The sequence below is a fragment of the Dendrobates tinctorius genome, unplaced genomic scaffold (assembly GCF_039654945.1).
Source record: "Dendrobates tinctorius isolate UK_male_01 unplaced genomic scaffold, ASM3965494v1 ptg000342l, whole genome shotgun sequence".
NCBI lineage: Eukaryota > Metazoa > Chordata > Amphibia > Anura > Dendrobatidae > Dendrobates > Dendrobates tinctorius.
Genome location: NW_027362008.1, coordinates 2,664,547 through 2,686,706, shown reverse-complemented (window position 1 = coordinate 2,686,706; position 22,160 = coordinate 2,664,547). Strand labels below are relative to the sequence as shown.

At 42.1% G+C, this 22,160-nt stretch overlaps 1 protein-coding gene and 1 pseudogene across 2 annotated transcripts in view; one reads left to right on the top strand and one right to left on the bottom strand.

Annotated features, from left to right (window-relative positions):
* Positions 1 to 22,160, top strand: part of LOC141074931 (uncharacterized) — a 1,026,924-nt gene that overhangs the window by 8,106 nt on the left and 996,658 nt on the right. The window lies entirely within an intron of this gene.
* LOC141074927 (uncharacterized) overlaps positions 2,119 to 22,160 on the bottom strand; it is a 272,961-nt pseudogene continuing 252,919 nt past the window's right edge.

Below are 22,160 nucleotides of genomic sequence, written 5' to 3'. Positions count from 1 at the left end.
TCAAGAAGTGTAAAGCCCATGGCACTGTGGCTAACCTCCCTAGATGTGGACGGAAAAGAAAAATTGACAAGAGATTTCAAAGCAAGATTGTGCGGATGTTGGATAAAGAACCTCGACTAACTTCCAAACAAGTTCAAGCTGCCCTGCAGTCCGAGGGTACAACAGTGTCAACCCGTACTATCCGTCGGTGTCTGAATGAAAAGGGACTGTATGGTAGGAGACCCAGGAAGACCCCACTTCTTACCACGAGACAAAAAAGCCAGGCTGGAGTTTGCCAAAACTTAAATGAAAAAGCCTAACCCGTTTTGGAAGAATGTTCTCTGGTCAGATGAGAAAAAAGTAGAGCTTTATGGGCAAAGGCATCAACATACAGTTTACAGGAGAAAAAAAGAGGCATTCAAAGAAAAGAACACGGTCCCTACAGTCAAACATGGCGGAGGTTCCCTGATGTTTTGGGGTTGCTTTGCTGCCTCTGGCACTGGACTGCTTGACCGTGTGCATGGCATTATGAAGTCTGAAGACTACCAACAAATTTTGCAGCATAATGTAGGGCCCAGTGTGAGAAAGCTGTGTCTCCCTCAGAAGTCATGGGTCTTCCAGCAGGACAATGACCCAAAACACACTTCAAAAAGCACTAGAAAATGGTTTGAGAGAAAGCACTGGAGACTTCTAAGGTGGCCAGCAATGAGTCCAGACCTGAATCCCATAGAACACCTGTGGAGAGATCTAAAAATGGCAGTTTGGAGAAGGCACCCTTCTAATATCAGGGACCTGGAGCAGTTTGCCAAAGAAGAATGGTCTAAAATTCCAGCAGAGCATTGTAAGAAACTCATTGATGGTTACCGGAAGCGGTTGGTCGCAGTTATTTTGGCTAAAGGATGTGCAACCAAGTATTAGGCTGAGGGTGCCAATACTTTTGTATGGCCCATTTTCGGAGTTTTGTGTGAAATAATCAATGTTTTGCTTTTTGCTTCATTCTCTTTTGCGTTTTTTCATTTAAGACAAATTAAATGAAGATAATAATACCAAAGAATTTGTGTTTGCAATCATTTTCAGGAAGAAACTGAGTATTATCTGACAGAATTGCAGGGGTGTCAATACTTTTGGCCATAACTGTAGGACGCGTAGGAGGAGAAAACACATTTTTGTGCGTCTTTGGTAATGCATGTAAGATGGGGATTGTAGGGTTATCCACACAGATACTCGGATTGCCTTTTAAGTCTCATCCTTTGAAATCATATCCAAAATGGCAGAATGATCACTTTCGTTCTTTACCACCGCCGATCCACCTTTATCCGACATTTTGATAATAATATTGAAGTGTTTTTCGTGATTTTTTAAGGCAATTTGTTCTGCCCTTGATAGATTGGCTTTACAAGGGCGAGAGATTGGATTAGTAAATATTTCACAAATCCGTTCATTCCTCACCCAAGAATCTGCAAAAACCCTAGTCCATGCCCTCATCATCTCTCGCCTTGACTACTGCAACCTCCTGCTCTGTGGCCTCCCCTCAAACACTCTTGCACCCCTCCAACCTATTCTAAACTCTGCTGCCCGACTAATCCACCTGTCCCCCCGCTATTCCCCAGCATCTCCCCTCTGTCAATCCCTTCACTGGCTCCCAATTGCCCAGAGACTCCATTACAAAACCCTAACCATGACATACAAAGCCATCCACAACCTGTCTCCTCCATACATCTGTGACCTCGTCTCCCGGTACTTTCCTGCACGCAACCTCCGATCCTCACAAGATCTCCTTCTCTACTCCCCTCTTATCTCCTCTTCCCACAATCGCATACAAGATTTCTCTCGCGCATCCCCCTACTCTGGAACTCTCTACCACAACATATCAGACTCTCATCGAAACCTTCAAAAAGAGCCTGAAGACCAACCTCTTCCGACAAACCTACAACCTGCAGTAACTACCGATCAACCAAACAGCTGCACGACCAGCTCTACCCTCGCCTACTGTATCCTCACCCATCCCTTGTAGATTGTGAGCCCTCGCGGGCAGGGTCCTCTCTCCTCCTGTACCTGTTATGATTTGTATTGTTTAAGATTATTGTACTTGTTTTTATGTATACCCCTCCTCACATGTAAAGCGCCATGGAATAAATGGCGCTATAACAATAAATAATAATAATAATAATTAGTAAATACATTTTTGATGTCCCTTTCTACATTATCTTGAAAACGCTCCATGGTGTCGGTTCTGGTGTGTACTGGGTAGAAAGTCGGATTTTTAGTTCTGGAAGAAGAAATCGTATTAATGTCATAGGACGGGGCACTAAGTGTATCCAGGTTGGAAAGACATAGTAGGCTATTCTGTTCAAAAAAAAAAAATTACACTGAATTGTCAGGAAAACTTGGACAGATTCCTGTGGCACATCATCTGAAAAAAGTGTCTTGTTATCGTTAGATCTTTAACAAATTTATTAATGTCCTTTAAAGTTGAAAAATTGTTCAATTCGGAGTTGGTAGGGACGAAATTCAGACGACGTGAGAAGTTTTATTTCCTCATCAGATAGAGTAATTGAAGACAAGTTGATAACATCTAATGAGGAATTTTGTTGAAGCTCCTGAGACGACTCTTGAAGAAAGTTGGTGCGCTTGCGCTGCTTTTTTCCGTCCCTCCTTGGTCATTTTTTGAGAAATGTCTACGTGGCTTCCTATAACTGGACTGGGATTTGTTGTAGCCAATTTCGTTTGAGAGATGGAATGCACGGTTTGCAATCTTAGATACATAGGTTCCACTACGGAAATTAAAAACGAGAATACGTGAACATTTATACGACATTACTCCTCCTTGTAATCGCAATGTATCTAATATTTCAAATCATTTTATTACGGTTCACAATAGAGAAATTAAAGATTGTAATGTATTTGCTATTGAACAAGAAAACACGCACAAGGCGGGGAAAGGGAAAGATCTTTACGTGACAGAGAAGCGTTCTGGATTCACTTACTAGATACCAGCAGGCTTAAACTTTAAAAAGGAAATTATGTTACATTATTAGCATTTGAACTCATGTTCATTAATTCGGTCTTTATTCTAATACTATTCTGCCGTTTTTCCTTTTGTTATTAATCGATGTTTTTAAGATCATTCACATTTGTTTCTTAATTATCTTGTTAATTTTCACCTGTCTCGTCTTTATACTTCCTTCCTGCTGCTTTCCCTTATCAAACTGAGTCTAAGAACACACGTGTGTTCGAAACGCGTTCAGTCTTCCACTGTCACCCTTCTTCCAGTTTATTCCGGTTAAATATGTCATAGCAGCTATTTTGCTTTTTTTTTTTTTTTTTTTAACTAGACACAAATAAAGATTTTGATTTTATTGGATAAAGCTGGATCTCTCCTTTTCTGCAAGTGATTACTTCAGGGTCTGGCAGAGAACATAATTGCAGTTTCTTTCCTTCATGAGTTCTCTTTTGTAGAACATATTTTTGTATAAAATGTGAAGATGAATACAGCTTCTCTCCAGTGTGAATTTTCTCATGTGTAGTGAGACTTGATTTACATGTTAAAGATTTCCCACATTCTGAACATCAATACAGCTTCCCTCCTGTGTGAATTCTCTGATGGCTAAGAAGTTGTGATTTACGTGCAAAGCACTTTTCACATTGTAAACATGAAAACGGTTTCTCCCCGGTGTGAGTTGTTTGATGTCTAACAAAATGAGATTTTTTTGAAAAACATTTCCCACATTCTAAACATGAATACGGCTTCTCTCCTGTGTGAATTCTCTGATGAAAAACAAAACTTACTTTTTGTGTAAAACATTTCCCACACAGTGAACATGCATACGGCTTCTCTCCAGTGTGTATTCTTTCATGTATAGTAAGACTTGATTTATATATAAAAGATTTCCCACATTCTGAACATGAATGCAACTTCTCTCCTGTGTGAATTCTCTGATGTCCAGCAAGACTTGTTTTATATGTAAAAGATTTCCCACATTCTGAACATGAATACTTCTCTCCTGTGTGACTTCTCTCGTGTATCACAAGACTTGATTTATCTGTAAAGCATTTCTCACAGAGTGAACATGAATACGGCTTCTCTCCTGTGTGAATTCTCTGATGTTTAGCAAGTTGTGATTTATTTCCAAAACATTTCCCACATTCAGAACATGAATACGGCTTCTCTCCTGTATGAATTCTCTGATGTCTATTAAGACTCGCTTTATCTGTGAAGGACTTCACACATTCCAAACATGAAAATGGCTTTTCTGCTGTGTGAATTCTCTCATGTATAACACATTTTGATTTATATGTAAAACATTTCCCACATTCTGAACAGGAGTATGGCTTCTCTCCTGTATGAATTCTTTCATGTATAATCAGACTCCATTTATCTGTGAAGGACTTCCCACATTCTGAACATGAATATGGCTTTTCTCCTGTGTGAATTCTCTCATGTCTAACAAATTTTGATTTCTTTGTAAAGCATCTCCCACATTCTGAACAGGAGTATGTTTTTTTTCCTTTGTGCTTTCTTTGTGTTAAAAAATCTGAGCTTGTAGTAAGTTGCTTGTCACACTGAAATCTTGTATCCTCTTTGTCACCTGGAATTGTGGTAACAATGTGAGATTGCTCAGGAGAGGGTTCCTCATGATTAGGAGGAGTATAAGAAAGTGAAGGGCTGTGAAGTCCAGGAGCTCCATGAAGGGTAATGAGGTTTTCTCCATTAGACTGCTTCCTGATATCTTCTTTTTTACAAATTAGTGATAAACCGTTATTATCACAAGGATTTCCTATAAGGAAGAAAAATAGATTGGATGTGAATTTTTTTCTCCAACACGAAAGAAATTTCTACATTTATTTTATGGAGCTCACAATGAAGATTATAGTCAGTGAAAGTCCCGGTAATATGAAAGACAACTACATGCCATAATAACACAATGACGGGTAAAGTGAATAACAGATAGATTGGTGACATTGGCACAAGTCAGGGGTGGCAGAGATTAGACAGCAAATAGTTCTTAAAGGGAACCTGCCATCAGGATTTACCCCCTTAATGTACCACGAGTTCCATTTCTCTCTCAAGCTTCCTATCCAGCCCTTAGTGTAGAAAAGTGTCCACACAATTAAAAATGGAGTTTTAAAATGTCATTACCATATGTAAATAAGGACTAGTCACAAAAGTGACCATACATCCGCGAGTAGCCGAGCTCCAGCCACTGTAATCTTGTCCTCAGTATGCCTAATAGGAATAGGAAACCTTAGAAGACTGAAATAGCTTTGAAGGGGGTAAAACCTAATTACAGGCGCACTTTAAAGAGGTCACTTGCTAGAAAACAAAAAATTAAGTTAAATACCTTGTAAAAATCCCTGTGCTCTGATGATTCTGTGTATTTCTTATTCTGTCTCAGAATTCTCAATTCCTAGGCAAAATCTCCAAAAATTGAGTAAAATACTTTGTAAAAAGCCCTCTGTTTCCTTGATTCTTCGTGATTGTCCGTTGTGCTCTGTGTCACACCACTGTAGAGGTATTCACACTTGTTCCTCCTGGAGTGCACTTTGTGAAATCTCTGCGTTCTTCAGTCATCTGTGGGTACGGTTGCTTTCTCCAGCCTGCCCAGATGCTGATAATCACAGCTTCTCAGTCTGCTAGATCAGATGCCAAGCTGTGATTAGCAGCGTCTGGTAGGGGTGAAAGCGAATGTCCCCAGAAAAGACTCTGAAGAAACCATAGCTGGACGGCAGAGTAGAGATTTCACATGATGCGCTCCAGAAGGAACAAATCGGAATATCTCTGCAGTAGAGTGAAGCAGTGCAAAACGGAAACCAGTGGAAGAATCAGGGGATCACAGGGCTATGTACAAGGTATTTAACTCAATTTTTGGAGATTTTACCCGGGAATTGAAAATTCTGAGACAAAATAAGAAATGCGCACATTTCTGTGGTCACACATGCTATAAAGTTTCCCATTTTCAAGTCTTCTATTCATACAACTCATGAATTGTATTACACTTATTATTATTATGTAATATGACTGATCAAAAAGTGGTGCATACCATATGGTACCAATGAGAAGTACCGTTACCACGTAACAGTGCATCACTTATGGCTTATAGCACTATATCACACGGCTGATGGCAGTCAGAATTTGGGAACACAAAAATGTTTTGAAAAAAAAAAAAAAGTTTACTTATTGCAGAAAAGTCGTAAAACAAAAATTAATCTAAATATATTTGGTATTGGCCTCGATTTATTATATTGCCAATGCCCACAGTTACCGCGCCCCTCCACCCTGGGACTGAACAAACAATACACATTTTCCTTTTCCAGCCCTCTATGCTGTCCCCTCAGATCAGTGGTCCCTTCCCCCAGGATGGCCAGTGCAGTGGCATGGGGGCTGCAGTAATAAGTCTACCCCACCCTCCCCTGCCTTTCTTGTGCGGTGACCTATGGGGCAGCGCCACATCCTATTAACTCCCGCAGTCTGCTGGGCGTCACCAGTTAAAGATCTATTCTGCACCTGGGTTCATTGCTCAGTCTTTGTTGAGCTTCTATGGCTTCCATAATACCCCAGGCTGACTGAGGCCTCTATCTACATGACCACTCTTACTCTGCTTTTCGATTCTGACCTCGTCCTCGCTCCTATATTTTGTCTAGTACCGGCCATCTTTGGTTTCGATCTGACATGTTGACCTTCTTCTGCCAACTCGCTCTACCAGCCAGCACCTACTATGAGGATACAACTAAGTCCAGATCACAGTATAGTGGTAAAGAGATGGAAGCCGGGATACCTCTGGGATCTGCTATATGGAGACTGTCTAAGCACCTTATTACTAGGAACGACCGGATTTCCTCCATCGGTTCACCTTTACAGAAGGAAAATGGAGGACACAAGGAAGGGAGTCTATATATGATGAACGTACAGTCACTTCTCAGTCTCAAGGTGGAGGGTCGTTTTATCAATCAACTTGTGCAGCACATAAATAACAATGAAAAATTTTAAAAATAAAGAGAACTAATAAGCTGACAAATAAAACTGATCTCACAAAAAAGCTCCTCATACAAGTAATAAAAAATGACTCCCTGTGAAAAAGCTACCACGAAACGGGATTGTGCCATATCCTGTGGGACACCAATCACAACATGTGTAAGCACCACTTATATTCAGTTACAACCTTACTGCATTCATTGCATTTGCCATATAAAGGATAGGTTATAGGAGGCATTAACCAACATAGCATTTCACCTGATAGCATCAGGGACAATATAGGTTGTACATTAAAATTAACTATGAGCCAGGCTTTCCATGTTCCCTAAGAACCACCAAGTAGTGGGAAGGTTGAACGCCTTAATGGTACTCTGAAATAAAAATCCAGAAGGGCATGGAGGAAACACACTGGTCCTGGGTAAATTGCTTGCCATTGCATTCAGTGAGGACCGCCCTGAGGGGTAGAGATACGCTGTCACCGTATGAAATACTGTTTGGTGATGTCCCTAAGACAGGGTTGTATTTCCCTCAGCAGATGTCGGCCTTCTACAGTTCCCTCACTGAATATGTCTTCGAGTTGCAGAAACATCTGACTGTTACTCATAACCATGTTCTTTCCTCCATCCGAGACCCCATCTGTATAAGCGGCAAACACACTGGTACCAGGAGACTGGGTTGTGGTCAAGAGACACAGGAGACCACTGGGACCCAGATTCAGAGAGCCATTTCACATACTACTCACCACGGCCACTTCTGTCAAGATCCAAGGCAAAGACACTTGGATCCATTCCGGCCACTGAAAAAGGTCCTGAACCCAGACAGCAGCAAAGATGATGACCCTGCCCCTCTTGACCATGCTGATGACAATTTTATCCCTTGGTCTATCTACTAAAGGAGGACTGGGACAACAAACTGATAAGTGTCACCAAGTCCTGCTGCGACACATAGTTTCTAAAGACTTTCCTAAGAACTGCTGGATATACACTCATAGCCCAATATCCTCTAATACCATGCCACATCTCACAGTGGCCCCCAACCCCACATGAATTTTTGAACAATAGCTGTTTCCACAAAGAGACTCTTGATTCTGCCTGTTGTAACGGAGGAAACCTGACTGGCAGCAACGTGGTTCAGGTCCAGATTATGGGGCGCGTGGAGAGTCCATGGTTACAGATAAATCTTACAGGTAGCTTAAAACATTGGTATGAGCTGGACCTAGAACAAGGTAAAAAAAACTTAACACACAGACCCCTGTTATGAACTGGTCACCGAGGAGGATGGCAGGAATAGGCTAGGCCACCAGGAAACCAGAAAGGTTGGTAACTTAGCGCACTGCAGACCTCTAATCCTAACAACACAACTAGCAGTAGTCGTGGGGCGTACCTACGATGCCCTAGACGCCTCGGCACAGCCGGAGAGCTACGTAAGCTTAAAGCAAGAAAGGGGAAATCTAAACTCCCTCGGAGTAGAACCCCAAAGGAATAGACAGCCCCCAAACATATATTGTCGGGGAGACAAGATGAGACACAAACACAGGCAGAAAATAGACTGAGCAAATGATGGGGCCCAAACTGACTATAGAACAGGACAGGAAAGATACTGTCTGCAATCACACAAAAACCCTAAAAATCCAACACGTCTGATGTATAAAAAAAACACTGAGGTCTCACGACCTCTCCCCCACCATATCAGCATTCTGGTATGAACTGGCAGCAAAGCAAAAGAGACTAATATAACAGGGGACTGAACAAACTGACACAAGCTGTAACATATGGAAAAGAAGCGATCAAAAAAAGTCCAAAAGACTAAATATCGCAAAAAATAAAATTGAATCTTTATTACAATATAGACAGGAAAAAAGGAGGACAAGGGAATTGAGTCAAATATGACCATAGCAACACTAAGACAACCAAGTGGGGCATAGGTAGGGTAAATGGACCAAAGAGGGATACAGATGACTTAAGCATGATTGCAATAACATGGTTGTTTATACATTGCACTTATCCCAAATTTTCATAATACGACCAAGCAGGTTATATAGATGTGAACATTAACATTGTAGAGAGTTATACAATAGAAAAACTTTACCTGTCAGGATAACACATAGAGGTCCACCCAAGTATGACCTTGGGGGTCATCTTTGGTCCATTTACCCTATGTATGACCCACTTGGTTGCCTTAGTGTTACTATGGTCATATTTTACTCAATTCCCTTGTCCTCCTTTTTTCCTGTCTATATTGTAATAAAGATTCAATTTTATTTTTTGCAATATTTAGTCTTTTGGACTTTTCTTGATCGCTTCTTTTCCTTGTGGTAAATTTTCATGCTGTGTGCAATTGTCCATATGTATCCTGTTAAGATAAACTCTTTATATATGGCTGCCTATTAGTGCATGTTCTAGAGCTAATTTATTCATTCTAATGGGTTTTCTATCCATAATATGGTTATGGTCTAATCTTACTGTGTTGTGCACAGGTTTTCTTGGTGTTTTGGATATGGATTTCCGGGCCAAAGACAAGGCCTGGCTCGGACAAATTGACCAGGTATTTGGAACCGGTGGGATTGAGTCACAGCCGCATGTGGATCAAACATATGATAGTCAAGCCTTTGAGATTGAAAAATTGTTATTAAAACTGACAAAAATATGGTGGAAAAGGGCCTTTTTGGAGAAGTATGTCTCTTGCAGAATGATTCCAAGGGGTCTGAGAGTAAGGGTCAACCCCTCATTTCCAGTTGAGGATGATGATTTCATCAGGCGTTGGGAGGAGGCGTGTGGTATTTGTTCCTCTGTCTTTCTGAAGCTGTTGATTGAACGGAATTCTAAGATCATCATAGCTCTTGATAAATGGATAGATGATGCAGAACGTAATTTCAAATCAGTATGTCCACCTGACAAGATTGCAGAGTATGAATCTCGAATTCAGAAGAATCTGGACATATGTGTTAAAAAAATAAATGAAACACAGGCTTCTAAATTACAACGGATACTAAAGATTTTGCAAATAAGAGTGTCTACTATTGGAGAAAACCTAACATCAAAGCTCCAAAAATGCATGGAGTATCCTCAGTGAGTTCCCTTTCCTCTGTGAGTGACTCTTCAGAGTGGTCTTCTTCCTCTATAACGACACGGTCTGAACCTAGACCTAAGAGAGTGAGAGATGTCAACTTTCATCCTTACAAGCGGATGCAATTTAAATCTCCTGAACGTACTAAAAATAATTAACAAGGTAATCAATTTGAGCTCCCATGTCTTGACTAGTTCTGACCTGTCGCTATTGAGTAGAGGACTCACCTTCTCTCCTAAGTCCAACTTTACTGCATTTGTAGCAATTAAGGATCTACATCTCTTTGCTAGATCCTTGATTTTTTTAAAAAACACTTTTTTGACCCTGATTTGCAAAATCTTTTTCCCACAGAAGAGGAACAATTAGCCTTACAAGACCTTGAGGATCTGTCTACTGAGCATGAACTTGGCGAGGGAGGTAAGATTCCCCAATCTCTTAGAATCAAGTCTAAAACATGTCCTCCCCTTACGACCTTTTTGTCCAAGTTGTTACTAGGGACTTTACGAACATTCCAAGAGGAGTGGGTAGGGACAATCTCAGTCGTGATGAGCGCAGGAGGTTGGACGACCTGACGGGGCTTCTGGATGTCGCAGTGAAGCCAGCTGACAAAGGGGGAAACGTCGTAATATCGCCTAAGCCCCTCTATGAGAAGGAGGCACTTAGACAACTAAATAACAAAACCTGTTACAAACGTCCGATGTTTAACCCCTTGGTGTCCTTTGTAACACAATTGAATAAAATCCTTAACGTAGCAGATCAAAACGGGGTTATTACAAAGGAACTGGCTGTCACATTGCAGGTGCAAGAAACAACTATTGCAACGTTTTACCTGTTACCTAAGATACACAAAAGCCAGGAGGCCCCCCAGGACGTCCAATTATTTCTGGCTCTGGTAATTATCTAGAGAGAGTCAATCGTTGGATTGACTCTAAATTGCAACCTTTAGTAGAAAGCTTGCCTTCTTTCTTACTAGACACGAGTGAGTTTTTAAAGAGAGTAGACAGGCTTCATGTTGGGAGCGACACTATGCTGGTGACGGGTGATGTTGAATCCCTGTACATCCCGTTTATGCAGGATCTGTTCTAGTGATCAGGACTTCGTATTACAAGCTCAAGATCTCTCGGATAGGTTCTTGGAGAGAGGGTATAGCAGGCGAGCCATTAAGAGAGCATATAATCATGCAAGATGGTCCACACGTCAGTCCCTACTTTACAAGAAGAGGGAGGTTAAGTCGAACAAGATTAGATTTATTACGAACTACCATGCACAATTTGCAAGAATGAAAGGTTGCCTTCAAAGAGCCTGGCCCATACTTCAAACTGACCCTATCCTAAACCAATTGATTCCGCCAAAACCAAGTGTTACCATTCGACGTTCTAGGAATCTCAAAGACTATTTAGTACATAGTCATTACCAGTCTGAGCCAAAACATAGTTTTTTGAATTTGGGTCGTCCTAGGTGTGGTTGTGTTCCTTGTGGCCGTTGTGTCGCCTGCCCCAACATTGAACACACGAGCACGTTCTTCAATTCATCAGGAACTGGGACACTTAGTATTCGGAATCGTATTTCATGTACTTCACGCTACGTTGTATACTTTGTATTGTGTCCGTGTAACCTGATATATATAGGTATGACTACACGGCAATTGAAGACACGTGTTCGTGAGCACGTGTTGGGGATACAGGCAGCAATCGGCCATGATGACCCGGCCACACTTAGGACGTTACCCCGGCATTTTAAACTCAAACACGGATGTGATGGATCTTTGCTTCGTGTTCGTGGCATTGATATAATCAATCCGGGGGTTCGTGGTGGTAATTTAACCCAGAAACTCTTACAACGTGAAACACGTTGGATTTGGTCATTGGACACGGTTCATCCGAAGGGACTGAATGAGGCTATTAGCTTTGCTCCATTTCTATAAACATCTTTTGCGGCTTATATCTTTATATTGATCATGTGTGGCCTTAGGCTTTTGTTTTTATGTTTTTCTAGTTTTTAATGTTTTTTAATTTTTAGAGTCCCCCACTGTTATATTTGTGTATCAACATCTACATCCCTTGGACATCTTTGGTTACACCTTCCTTGAGTGATCCTATCATTATTTTGGCATACCAACATATGAAGATGAGGAACATCATAATTATCTGTGAAGAAATTTACGTTATAGTTATGTAATACCTCCAATTGTGTATATGTTACGTGTTTTTGCTAACTATACTGACTTGTCTGCTCATTGTGCTATATCATGTTGTTCTGTCTCCGACATAAATAATGACTCTTAAATGTTTATTTTTATAGCATAAATTCAGTGATAATGCTCAGTTTCATAGTTTGATGTGCATTGTTTCCAGCTCCATCTAGTGGCCAAAAATAATAACTGCAGTGTTATTCTCTTCCTGCTTTGTTTCATTTTCCCTCCAACTCCCACTGTATCATGGGTAAATTTGCAAGGGATTATGGTCTAGTCCAGCCCCATTTCCCTGTCCAGTCCTCCATTTTCAATCTGCTTGCATACTGGAAACACCTCATCCATCTTCTCGCCCAGTGTTAGCATCGCTGGTAAGTGACACGCTCCCTTTATAAATCCCTGTCTCTCCTACTGGCCAGCTTAGATAGTTTCCTTGTTCAGCTGTTAGTGCAGTCATGTACGTTATGTATATATGTATTCTCTATGTACCAGACACTGATTGTCTTCATGTATTTCTGTTCCTAGTTTCACCTCATCTATATATCTACGTTCAATAAAACACAGACTCAACTACAGTCTCCCTTATTGGACCCGATATAGCGGTTTAGCTGCTTGCTAAGCTATTTGAATCCCGTTCATTTAGTGAGAGCCTGACAGTGAAACAGCGGCTTTCCAGCTAGTGAGAATACAGAGAGGAGCTTTCCATCTTGCAGGACCCTAGTGAAACGATGGCTCTCCAGCTAGTGGAATACAGAGAGAAGAGCCTCCATCCAGTCTGCAGGAACTAGTGATGCTGCAGAAATCCACCTAGCGAGATTCAAGTCACCGGCTACACAGAGACTAATACAGCCACAGCAATCTCTGCACAGCCAAGTATCCCTCCAAGACACCATGTCCCACAAATCACACAGGACAAAATCTGCTACATCCGTCTCTGAAAAGACTGTATCTATCAGCAGCGCAGTCGTCATTGCCCGGGCAAATGCGGAAGCCGCCAAAATGCGAGCACGCTATGCTGAAGAGGAGATGCAACTCAAATTAGAGAAAGCACGCTTAGAAGACCAAGAGAGAAGGTCACGCATAGAGAGAGAAGGTTATGCTAAGAAAGAGATGAGCAAGAGAGGAAGACGCAGTTAGAGAAGGCACGTGTGGATGCTGCCTTAGAGAGCCTAGCAGTAAAAAGAGAGGCTGCTGCCGCATTGGCAGAGGCAGAAGCACTGGAAGCCGCACACAACCCTGAGCTGCATAGTCGCAGCAGTACATCAAGTCTGAAGTTGCCGCTGCAAGATTCACCACAACGCACATCTCAATATGTTAATGAACTTCCTGATCCAAACTATAACCAAGATCACGACACATCCAGTGAAACGAGTGAGAGTCATCATGAGGCTCAGCTCCAGGAAAATGTGAAGCAAAGCAACTCTCCTGTCTTCTTTGCCCCTCACCAGGTAACCAACGTGAATCACCTTGCTGACACACCGCATGTCAGACGAAAGCAATATGACACCGGCTGGCGCCACCCTGAGGATACTAACAGGTATGAACGCACCTCACATCACTATCAGGGTGACCCATCACCGGTATACTCTGCTGACAACCGGTTCACATCAGAACTTGCTAGGATCTTCACACGACGTGATCTAGTTGCCAAGGGACACATGAAATTCACTGACCACGCTGAAGGTTACAGAGCTTGGAAAGCTTCCTTCCAAAATGTTAACAGAGACTTGGGGCTAAAAAACAGGGAATAGATAGACCTCTTAGTCAAATACCTGGGAGAAGAGACAGTCAAACACGCAGTAAGGATCAGAGACATTAATATAAACCACCCTCAAATCGGCCTTAAAGAGATCTGGAAGAGGCTAGATGAGTGTTACGGCTCTGCAGAGGTAACAGAGAGAGCCTTGTTCAAAAGAATCAATGACTTTCCTAAAATATCTAATGAAGGTCTCCCAAAACTTAGAGAGCTAGGTGACCTACTACAAGATGTCCTGGTTGCCAAATGTGAAAGTGACCTACCAGAACTCGCATACCTCGACACAGCCAAAGCTGTTAACCCTATAGTCCAAAAGTTGCCTACAATCTACAGGAGAGGTGGCTCACACGTGGCTCCAGGTACAAATACAAACAGTGTTTCATTCCCTCCCTTCTCCGTTTTTGTAGACTTTATACACGAACAAGCGGCAATCAGAAATGATCCCAGCTTTGACTTTACATCGTCATATGCCGCACCACCACCAGCTGCAAACCCACGCAGAAAATCTGTGGCAGTGCACAAGACTAATGTTTCTTCTCCAAGATCCAATTACAGGTCTGCTGGCCGCTCTCAATCAGAGACAAAGGTACAAGAACCTGACAAGCAGTGCCCGCTCCATCAGAAGCCTCATCCTCTCCTGAAATGCAGAGCCTTCAGGGGAAAATCTATGCCGGATCCCAGAAGCTTCCTGAAAGAGAACTGTATCTGCTACAAGTGCTGCTCATCCACCACTCATCTCGCCAAGGATTGTAAGGTCAGTGTAAAATGCACAGAATGTGGCACCACAGATCATAACACTGCCCTACACCCTGGCCCAGCTCCATGGTGTGCGCAAAATACGCCAGCTGACAGTGAGCATGGCGGGGAGGAAAAGAGCACCGATGCAGCTACGCCAGAGATCACTTCACAATGTACTGAAGTCTGTAAAGGGGCAATAGACAGTAGGTCTTGTTCAAAAATATGCCTCGTCAGAGTGTACCCAAAGGGCCATAGAGACAAAGCTGTGAGACTGTATGCTATCTTGGATGATCAAAGTAATCTATCCCTGGCTAGATCAACATTCTTTGACCTATTCAACATTAAAGGGCCAAGCACTCCTTACTCATTAAAGACATGTGCAGGTACTGTGATAACAGCGGGCAGGAAAGCCACTGATTACCAAATTGAGTCCTTAGACGGGCAATTCTGCCTGCCACTACCTACAATCATGGAGTGTAACCAGATCCCAGACAATAGATCTGAAATCCCTACGCCAGATGTGGCAATCCATCATACTCACTTGAAACGCATAGCACACCTTATACCGGAACTCGACCCTCAGGCACAGATAGTACTGCTGTTGGGAAGAGACATCCTGCAGGTTCATAAAGTGAGAAGTCATATCAATGGACTCAACAATGCTCCTTATGCCCAAAAGCTAGACCTAGGATGAGTCATAATAGGAAACGTATGCTTGAGACACATGCACGCCCCATCTTCTCTGACAAGCATGCTAACAAATACACTGGAGAACGGGCGCCCATCTCTGTTTCGACCTTGCAACAACGAGTTCCATGTCAAGGAACTACCACACAGCATCCATCTACCCAATCACTTAATAATCTTTACTCATGACAGCAGTATGGTGTCAGGAAGCTATGAGGATCAGCTGGGGTGCACAGTCTTCCAGAGAACTAAGCAAGACAACCAAGTAGCAATGTCGGTAGAGGATAAGCTGTTCTTAGAGGTAATGGACAAAGGGCTCATAAAAGATGAGACCAACAGCTGGGTCGCACCTCTTCCCTTCAGAACCCACAGACCACGACTACCAAACAACAGAGATCAGGCATTCAAACGTTTCTCCTCTCTCAAACACAATCTGCAAAAGAAGCCAGAGATGAGAGATCGCTTCTTCTCCTTCATGTCAGAGATATTTGAGAACTGCCATGCAGAACTAGCTCCCACTCTCAAAGACTCTGAAGAATGCTGGCTCCTACCCATGTTTGGAGTATACCACCCTAAGAAACCAGGCCAGATTAGAGTGGTGTTCAACTCCAGTGCTAAGTTTGATGATGCCTCCCTGAATGATGTCCTACTGACAGGACCAGACCTCAAAAGCAAACTACTGGGAGTACTTATGCGCTTCCGTAAGGATTCCATTGCCTTCATCGCTGACATCCAGCAAATGTTCCATTGTTTCCTTGTGAGAGAGAGAGAGACAGGAACTTCCTAAGATTCTTCTGGTATAGCGACAATGATCCTACTAAAGAAATCACAGAGTACCGCATGAGAGTGCACATCTTTGGCAATAGCCCTTCTACTGCAGTCGCCATCTATGGACTCAAAAGGTCAGCTCTAGAAGGAGAAACAGAATACGGGTCAGATGTCTGACAATTCATAGAGAAAGACTTTTATGTTGATGACTGTCTGAAAGCCATGCCTTCAAATGAGACTGCCGTCAGTCTTCTCAGGATAGCACAGAAGATGCTTGCTTGCTCTAACCTCAGGCTTCACAAAATAGCCTCAAGCAGCCAAGAACTCATGAAAGCATTCCCTTCACAAGACTTATGTAACGGTCTCAGAGACCGGGACCTAGGGTCAGACCCCACACCAATGCAACGCAGCCTCGGGCTTCTCTGGAATCTACAATCAGACACTTTCACCTTTCAGGTCAGCCAGGAAGAAAAGCCTTTCACACGCAGAGGTGTCCTGTCTACCATCAACAGTCTCTACGATCCCTTAGGTTTTGCAGCTCCTGTTACTATACAAAGCAAAGCCATACTAAGAGACTTAACCAAGGAGACTTCTGACTGGCATGCACCTCTGCCACCTGACAAAAGAATCCAGTGGGAAGCATGGAAGAACTCTTTAGCAGCTCTCTCCAACCTGAATGTGTCAAGGCCATACATTGCTGCTGTTGCCTATCTCAAAACGGTGGACTCCAAATGTCAGAGCCACATTGGATTCGTCATGGGGAAAGCCAAACTTGCTTCACAACTAGAGCACACCATACCAAGGTTAGAACTTTGTGCTGCAGTCTTAGCCGTGGAGTTAGCAGAGTTCATCACATCAGAGATAGATATCGACCTGACATAAGCCAAGTTCTACTCAGACAGCAAAGTAGTCCTGGGATACATCCACAATGAAACCAGGCGATTCTACATTTATGTCAACAACAGAGTGCTACGAATTAGGAGATCAGTTCATCCAAAACAGTGGCATTACGTCCCCACGGACCAAAACCCTGCAGATCATGCAACTAGAGCAGTTGACGCAAGTCGACTAGAGAGCACAACATGGCTCTCAGGACCAAAACTATTGTACACTGAGGAGCGTTGTCCAGACACCTTAGGATAGGAATAGGAATGGTGGCATCTGTTCAATGCCAGATGGGGAGTGTTCTGTCTCCGTAATAAATAATGACTCTTAAATGTTTATTTTTATAGCATAAATTCAGTGATAATGCTCAGTTTCATAGTTTGATGTGCATTGTTCCCAGCTCCATCTAGTGGCAAAAAATAATAACTGCAGTGTTATTATCTTCCTGCTTTGTTTCATTTTCCCTCCAACTCCAACTGTATCATGGGTAAATTTGCAAGGGATTGTGGTCTAGTCCAGCCCCATTTCCCTGTCCAGTCCTCCATTTTCAATCTGCTTGCATACTGGAAACACCTCATCCATCTTCTCACCCAGTGTTAGCATCGCTGGTAAGTGACACGCTCCCTTTATAAATCCCTGTCTCTCTTACTGGCCAGCTTAGATAGTTTCCTTGTTCAGCTGTTAGTGCAGTCATGTACGTTATGTACTGTATATATGTATTTTCTATGTACCCGACACTGATTGTCTTCATGTATTTCTGTTCCTAGTTTCACCTCATCTGTTCCTAGTTTTCACCTTCTGCTGTCTGCAGAACCTGCAGGGCACAAATCAGATTATCTAAAGCTGACAATGAATTGAGGCTTGCAAGAGATGTCAAAAGCAATAATAAAGGATTTTGGGGATATGTCAAAAGTAAAAGAAAAGTCAAAGATGCTATAGGATTTTTACAGGATGAAAATGATGAAATGGTAAGACAGGATGTTGAGAAGGCCGAACTTTTAAATTCCTATTTTGCATCTGTTTTCTCTCAGAAAGGAAATGTAACATCAACTGTTCTTCACTGTCCTATTAAGGGAATAGAAGAATCCAGGATATCTATAAACAGAAAGATAATGAGGAAACACTTAGCTAACCTAGATGAATTCAAGTCTCCAGGTCCAGATGAATTACACCCCAAAGTACTGAAGGAGATAGCAGAAGAAATTTTTGAACCCCTCTCCATAATCTTTGAAAATTCTTGGAGAACAGGAGAAGTCCCAGAAGACTGGAGAAGAGCAAATGTTGTTCCTTTCTTCAAAAAGGGGAAGAAGGTGGACCCAGGCAACTATAGGCCGGTGAGTCTGACTTCTATACCAGGAAAGATCTTTGAACAAATTATTAAACAACATGTTTGTCAGTACCTGGATAAGAATGAAGTGATTAAACAGAGTCAGCATGGGTTTGTAACTAATAAGTCATGTCAGACTAACTTAATTTCCTTCTATGACGGAATCACTGATTGGGTGGATCAAGGAAATGCTGTAGATATAGTATATCTTGACTTCAGCAAAGCATTTGACAAAGTCTCTCATACAATCCTTATTGAAAAAATGACTAAGTATGGAATGGACAAGGCAACTGTTAGGTGGATTCATAACTGGCTTAGTGATCGGACCCAAAGAGTGGTCGTAAATGGCTGCACATCCAGTTGGAAGAATGTCTCAAGTGGGGTACCACAGGGCTCTGTCCTGGGCCCTGTATTGTTCAACATCTTTATCAACGATTTAGATGAAGGAATTGACGGTAAACTGATTAAATTTGCCGATGACACAAAGCAACTAACAGAATGGGCAGCAACTAACAATGGTTTTTAACAGGGAAAAATGCAAAGTACTACATCTGGGTAATAAAAATGAAAAAAGCATATACAGAATGTGAAGAATAGGGCTAAGCAACAGCACATGTGAAAAAGACTTGGGTATACTAATAGATCACAGACTGAATATGAGTCAACAGTGTGATGCAGCAGCAAAAAAGGCAAATGCAATTCTAGGATGTATTAACAGAAGCATACAGTCTAGATCACGTGAAGTCATTATTTCCCTCTACTCCTCTTTGGTCAGACCTCATCTGGAATATTGTGTCCAGTTTTGGGCACCACATTTTAAAAAAGACATCAACAAACTGGAGCAAGTTCAGAAAAGAGCGACCAGAATGGTGACCGGTCTGCAAACCCTGTCTTATGAGGAAAGGTTGCAGGATTTGGGAATGTTTAGTTTGCAGAAGAGAAGTCTGAGAGGAGACTTAATAGCTGTCTATAAATATCTCAAGGGCTGTCACATTGTAGAAGGATCAACTTTATTCTCATTTGCACAAGGAAAGACTAGAAGCAATGGGATGAAACTGAATGGGAGGAGACACAGATTAGATATTAGAAAAAACTTTTTGACAGTTAGAGTGATCAATGAGTGGAACAGGCTGCCACGAGAAGTGGTGAGTTCTCCTTCAATAGAAGTCTTCAAACAGAGGCTGGACAGACATCTGCCTGGGATGATTTAGCGAATCCTGCTTTGAGCAGGGGGTTGGACCAGATGGCCCAGGAGGTCCCTTCCAACTCTACCATTCTATGATTCTATATATCTACGTTCAATAAAACACAGATTCAACTACAGTCTCCCTTATTGGACCCGGTATAGCGGTTTAGCTGCTTGCTAAGCTATTTGAATCCCGTTCATTTAGTGAGAGCATGACACAAGTCTTGTGAGGACATGTACACTAATTGGCAATTCTCTTCATTGTATATTATTATTTAGGCACTCGATATTATCATATTAAGTAAGGTCTTAGCCCTATTTGGGTTCTTTTAAATATATTTGGGGTAAATTATTAAGAGACTAGCTAATTTTGGTGTTACCACTTGTGATATTCTATATGATGCAGTCTTTATATTTCCCCATGGCTAAGGCTCGTGTCTAAATGGTTCCTCATTTAGTGCGTCAGTTGCTCCTATGCCTCATAACTATGACTAACATATTTATGCCCTAATTTCCATGTGGCACCGGCATATCATGTCTTTTCAACTCCTATGTGGCCACCAGCTACGTTACATCCTCTGTCTCAACGATCGGCGCTCACTCTGCGCGCACGCGCGCCACTGGCTCCCTCACACCGGGCGGCTCTCGGCATCTTTTGTCACGTGATTAGTCACATGACTGTGACGTCACGGACGTGTGATGCCGACGCCGCCCGTTGTCGGGGCGACGCGCGCGTCATCATGAGTGGATGCGTCATCGTTATGTTCCACAAAGGGGAGGAGTTTCTTTACGTGGTCTTGGCTATGTAACCGTGGTAACGTACGCATCATCAAAATAGGATGGGGCGCGGGCTGTGACTCATCATTGCTGTATGGCTAATGCGGCGTCTCCCATAGTATAATGATGGCGCGGTACATTCTGATTAAATTTGGGCGTTGTCATTCACTTGTCCCTCCTCTTTCCATCTATTTTGAATGTTTTCATATGGATGATGGTCACGTTTGGAGCTGCTTGGTGTCACCTTGGTGATAGGCGCCATGCTTGGGAGGAACTTTCGTTATGTATGCGTAATTGGTTTGTTTGGTCACATGCCTGTGATTCACAAATTGATTGGTGGCCTCTATCTTAAATATCCCTCACTTCCTCTTTCCCATCACCCCTTGAGAAAGGCCATTTGCTGAAACGTGCGTTGGGGGGGTCATACTTGGGTGGACCTCTACGTGTTATCCTAACAGGTAAAGTTTTTCTATTGTATAACTCTCTACAATGTTAATGCTCACATCTATATAACCTGTTTGGTCGTATTATGAAAATTTGGGATAGGTGCAATGTATAAACAACCATGTTATTGCAATCATGCTTCAGTCATTTCTATCCCTCGTTGGTCCATTTACCCTATCTATGCCCCACTTGGTTGCCTTAGTGTTACTATGGTCATATTTGACTCAATTCCCTTGTCCTCCTTTTTTCCTGTCTATATTGTAATAAAGATTCAATTTTATTTTTTGCAATATTTAGTCTTTTGGACTTTTTTTGATCGCTTCTTTTCCTTGTGGTAAATTTTCATGTTGTGTGCGATTGTCCATTTGATTCTTATCCTGTTAAGATAAACTCTTTATATATGGCTGCCTATTAGTGCAAGTTAGAGAGTTAATTTATTCATTCTAATGGGTTTTCTATACATAATATGGTTATAAGCTGTAACATATGGAGCGGGGTCCAGCAAAGCCCCAGCAGGGAGCAAGCTGAACCCTCACAGCAAAACAGAAAGAGGCAAAACCAGATAAGATGCAAAGGATTAGCAAATGAACAACTTAACTGAAAAATGCAGGATCAGGCAGGAGACACCAGACCTCAGAATGCACAGGAAGAAAACTAATCACCAGCAGCCACTTAAGGAAGCCTGCTCACTTATATCCTCCCAGTCAGTAACCCCTGACATCCAATCATCGTCGTCAGATGGCAGACTTTGGCCAGCTACACTACCCACAGTAACCACCAGTGGGAGCCCCGATTCAGAAGTCAAATCGAGATAGTTCACTACAGACCCCTCTATATCAGATACAACGCCCGGTGTTATTGCTTTTATGAATAACACTTATAAAGCTAATATTAAAATACAAAATTAATAAAGATATATAGGTAGATTTAATTGTCTAAAATAATAATCAAAACTAAATATAAAATATTTACTATAACAATTCCTTCTTTTTATTATTACAGACAATGAATCCATCAGATACTTCCCCGTGCTATGAGAGCCTGGAGGGATCGAATCCCGTTAACTGACTGACATCTTGTCTGTAAATCTCGTCATATATGATTACTGGATGAGCGCTGTGATATTCTGCAGATTTGATAACTGACGATCTATGATGTCTGATCTTACGTCTCTTTACATACTGTCGCCATAACAAATATCCTGAGTCTAGTGGTTACATACACTAGTGATACCAACATTCCTAACTGTAGGATGCCTTACAGAATGTCCATCAGCCACCCACCTATGTCGGTTTCACGTTGTAACACCTTGTGCATGCATAATGCAATTGTTTAAATGCTTTGGATTGGTTCTTTTTATTTAAAAGTCCGGCCATTTTGTTA